The sequence below is a fragment of the Gossypium hirsutum genome, chromosome A13, assembly GCF_007990345.1.
Source record: "Gossypium hirsutum isolate 1008001.06 chromosome A13, Gossypium_hirsutum_v2.1, whole genome shotgun sequence".
Lineage (NCBI taxonomy): Eukaryota > Viridiplantae > Streptophyta > Magnoliopsida > Malvales > Malvaceae > Gossypium > Gossypium hirsutum.
The window spans coordinates 35,325,829-35,331,144 of NC_053436.1; positions in this window are offsets into that span (position 1 = coordinate 35,325,829).

Consider the following 5,316-nt stretch of genomic DNA (forward strand, 5'->3'; position numbering starts at 1 on the left):
GAAGGTGGAGTTAGTTTTCGAGTGCCACAATTACTCGGAAAGCAAGAAGGTAAAGTTAGCTGCTATAGAATTCTCCGAATACGCCATAATATGGTGGGATCAACTCACGATGAGCCGAAGACGCAATGGCGAACGTCCCGTGTCTACATGGGCGGAAATGAAAGCCATAATGAGAAAGCGATTCATTCCTGCTTACTATCACCGGGAGTTGTATCAAAAGCTCCAAAGCTTAACTCAAGGCCAACGAAGCGTGGAGGATTACTACAAGGAAATGGAAGTGGCCATGATCCGCGCCGATGTGGAGGAAGATCGAGAAGCCACCATGGCTCGATTTCTCACCGGCCTTAACTGAGATATTTCAAATATTGTGGAGCTACACCATTATGTCGAGGTCATTGATATGGTCCATATGGCCATAAAGGTTGAAAAACAATTAAAGAGAAAAGGTACGTTCCGTTCTTTCCCTAATACTTCTTCTACGACTAAGTGGGGGCAAGGGTCCAACAAACGAGACTTGCCAAGTCGAAATAAAGAAGTAAGTGGAGTACCAAATTCAACAAACCGATTGCCGAATCGAGTAAAGGAAAGATGGATGCCCAACCAAATAGATCCCGAGACATCAAATGCTTCAAATGTCTTGGAAGGGGCCACATCGCAAGCCAATGTCCGAATCGAAATGCGATGTTTGTTCGAGATGATGGAGAAATTGAATCCGAAAGTGAACAAGAGAACGAGGCTGTTGAACAACTCGAAGAAGAGGAAGACATCGAACAAGCCGAGAATGGAGAAATCTTGGTTGTGAAAAGAAGTCTCACCTTGCAAGGTGCCGAAAATGATCAACAACGCGAGAACATCTTCCATACGCGATGTCAAGTGCAAGGTAAGATTTGTTGCGTGATAATCGATGGGGGAAGTTGTACAAATGTGGCTAGCACGTTGATGGTGGAGAAACTCGGATTGGCCACCACCAAACATCCCCATCCGTATAAACTCCAATGGCTTAACGATGGTGGAGAATTAAAGGTAACAAAACAAGTGCTCATTTCATTCACAATCGGAAAATATCAAGATGAAGTGATGTGCGACGTTGTACCGACGCATGCGGGGCATCTTCTTTTGGGACGTCTGTGGCAATTCGACAAGCGAGCAATTCATGATGGTTACACAAATCGATTCTCTTTCAAACATATGGGACGAATGGTGACTCTAGCTCCGTTATCACTGAAACAAGTGTACGAAGATCAACTCAAAATGAGGAGTTCGATTGAAAAATCGAAAGAAATCGAGAGAGAGCAAAAAAATGAAAAGAATAAAGAAAAGAGTGAAGAAAAGAAGAAAAACAAAAAGATGAGTGATAAAAAAAGAGAGAGTGATTCAAAAGAAAAAGAAATAGTGATGAGATTGAAAAAAAGAATTTGTTTGTAAAAGAGAGGGAAGTTCGAAAATTGATGCTATTGAAACAACCATTGTTGGTTCTTTTGTACAAGGAGAGCTTGCTTGGCACTAACGAATTTGATGACAAATTGCCTTCTTCTATTTTGTCTGTGTTGCAGGAATTTCAAGACGTATTCCCGGAAGAAATCCCGAGTGGGTTACCACCTATTCGTGGAATTGAACACCAAATCGATCTTGTGTCGGGAGCCGCAATTCCAAACCGACCTGCTTACCGGAGCAATCCTGAAGAGACGAAAGAATTACAAAAGCAAGTAAATGAACTCCTTGAAAATGGCTATGTGCGTGAAAGCCTTAGTCTATGCGCCGTGCCTGTTTTACTAGTTCCGAAGAAGGAAGGAACGTGGAGGATGTGCGTGGACTGCCGTGCTATAAACAAAATAACTATCAAGTATCGTCATCCTATACCACGATTGGATGATATGCTTGACGAGCTAAGTGGCGCGAGTTTATTTTCAAAAATCGACCTTAAGAGCGGTTATCACCAAATACGGATGCGTGAGGGAGATGAGTGGAAGACTGCGTTCAAAACGAAGCATGGGCTTTACGAATGGCTCGTTATGCCCTTTGGCTTAACGAATGCCCCAAGCACATTCATGAGGCTTATGAACCACATTTTAAGACCTTTTATTGGTAGATTTTGCGTAGTATACTTCGACGATATATTGATCTATAGTAAAAATTTGGATGAACATATTTTACATTTAAAATCTGTTTTGGAAGTATTGAGAAAAGAAACCTTGTATGCTAATTTGAAGAAATGTGATTTCTGCACTAACAAGGTTGTGTTTTTAGGTTTTGTTGTTAGCTCGGAGGGTCTTGAAGTCGATCAAGAGAAGATCAAGGCGATCCAAGAATGGCCCCGTCCGACTAATGTCTCCCAAGTCCGAAGTTTCCATGGACTAGCAAGTTTTTACCGTCGATTCGTGCCAAATTTCAGCACCTTAGCCGCACCTTTAACCGGGGTTATTCGTAAGAATTCCAACTTCATTTGGGGAGAGGAACAAGAAAAATCCTTTTTAAAATTAAAGATTGTCTAACTCATGCACCGTTATTAGCTTTGCCTAACTTTGATAAAACTTTCGAGTTAGAATGTGATGCATCAGGTTTAGGCATTGGAGCTGTGTTGATGCAAGATGGTCGTCCTATTGCCTATTTTAGCGAGAAACTGAATGGTGCTGTCTTAAACTATCCAACATATGACAAGGAGCTCTATTCGTTGATCCGAGCCTTAGAAACGTGGCAACACTATCTTTGGCCCAAGGAATTCGTCATACACACCGATCATGAGTCCTTGAAGTATTTAAAGGGGCAACACAAGTTGAATAAGTGACACGCTAAGTGGGTAGAATTTCTCGAATCTTTTCCCTACGTTATTAAATATAAGAAAGGTAAGGAAAACGTAGTGGCTGATGCACTATCTCGAAGGTATGCGTTGCTAAATATTTTGGATGCTAAGTTAATGGGGTTTGTATTTCTTAAAGATTTATATGTCAACGATGCTGACTTTGGTGAATTCTTTAGATTATGTGCCAAGGGAGCCTACGAGAAGTACTATCGACATGATGGGTACTTATTCCGAGAAGGAAAGCTTTGTATACCCCAAGGTTCCGTACGAGAAGTGTTGATCGAAGAAGCCCATAGCGGAGGATTAATGGGGCACTTTGGTGTTGCTAAGACATTAGCTACATTGCACGAACATTTCTTTTGGCCCAAGATGCGACGAGATGTCGAACGATTTTGTAATAGATGCATTGCGTGCAAACGGGCTAAGTCACGAATTAAGCCCCACGGTTTGTATAAACCATTACCTATTCCCGAAACCCCTTGGTCTGATATCTCCATGGATTTTGTGCTAGGTTTACCTAGGAGTAAGAATGGCTGAGATTCAATATTTGTGGTTGTAGATAGGTTCTCAAAAATGGCCCATTTTATAGCATGTCATAAAACTGATGATGCCATTAATATTGCTAACTTATTTTTCAAAGAGGTGGTCAGGTTGCATGGCATGCCTAGAATGATCGTGTCCGACCGAGACGCAAAATTCCTTAGCCATTTTTGGAGGACACTATGGGGCGTCTTGGAACGAAGTTGCCGTTTTCAACCACTTGCCATCCGCAAACGGACGGCCAAACCGAAGTGGTCAACCGGATTCTGTCTACATTGCTTCGAGCTATTATTCGGAAGAATTTGAAGGCTTGGGAAGAATGCTTACCACATGTGGAGTTTGCGTATAATCAAGCTGTTCATTCAGCTACCAAATTTTCTCCTTTTGAAATTGTCTATGGTTTCAATCCATTAACTCCACTTGATTTATTGCCATTGCCTTCTAATCAACTTGTTCATGTAGATGGGAAGCGCAAAGCTGATTTCGTCAAGCAATTGCACCAACGAGTTCGAGACAATATTGAGGCCAAGACCAAGAACTATGAGCAACATGCTAACAAAGGTCGTAAGCGAGTTGTGTTTGAACCAGGAGATTGGGTTTGGTTGCATATGCGCAAGGAGAGATTTCCTATGCAAAGGCGATCCAAACTTCTTCCGAGAGGGGATGGACCGTTTCAAGTCCTTGAGCGAATTAACGATAACTCCTATAAATTGGACTTGCTTGGTGAATATAATGTTAGCGCGACTTTTAACGTTTCTGATTTGTCTCCGTTTGATGCAGATTCCGATTTGAGGACAAATCGTTCTGAAGAGGAGGGGAAGGATGTGAGCTTGCTTACGAACCAAATGGAGAACGAACAAGAAGCCATCAAGCTGCCCATTGGTCCAATAACGCGAGCTAGAGCTAAACGATTCAAAGATGCTATTTTAGCAATGGTGGAACGGGTTGAGGAAAATGATAGCAAGGAGTTTAAAAATGAGTTGAACATATTCAACTTCTTTGAAGCTGAATTTCGTTCTAGCTAATTAATTTGATGCTGGAATTTAGACCATTTAAATAAACATTTAAATAAGTTTCATTATAGCTTTTAAATATGTCTTAATTAATTTAAGTGTTTAATATGTCTTGATTTAGTTAAATTAAAGATGTCTTGATGTCATTTAGTTTGTCTAAATTATTACATGTTTTAAATTTGTCCAGCCGAATTTATGTGTTATGATTTGTTAATATTTAAGTTGTCTCAATGTTATTTAGGATGTTCACATTATACTTTAATTTAGTTCAGCTGAATTTGCTTGAAATTAATTAAGTTCATGTGTGTTTTTTGGTGCAGCCGAATTTGAAGATGAATTGGGTAGATTCATGCATGGAGATTCAATGAATTTGAAGATGCATGTGCAGCTGATTTAATGCATTAAAGCTGATTAATCTTTGGAGTTTTTTTCAAGGCAACTATTCAGCCAAAGTGACCAAGCTTTTCATCTTTTCAAGGTTGGCCGATTCTCTTCTCAAGGAAGTATAAAGGCTGTTCACACTATGGCTGTTCGGTTCAGCCATGTTCACACTTCATGGCCCTTCAAAACCATCCGTTCACACTTCTAAATGGCTGTTCAAATTGCCAATTAATGCTGGTAATTTTTCAGCAATAGTTGCTTCATGAATGACCCCATTATGTTCATTGACCGAACCTAGCCTATTCATGCACATCCAAGATGTTCAAGGTGCATTTTCCCATCTAGAAGATGACCATTGGAACTCTCATTCAGTCGAATCTACATGGGCTAATAATTTTGCATTCATGCTGAATTTTAGTTCATTGTTTACTTAGAAACTAAGTCTTGAATTTGTCCATTCGGCTACTAGTAGAAAGGCTATAAATAGTTGTTAAATTTCTTGTAAAAGGACTTTTGACAAATCTCTGAATGAAATATCATTTTAGTGAGGCAATTCACTCTCTTTATTCTTCAAAGCTCAAT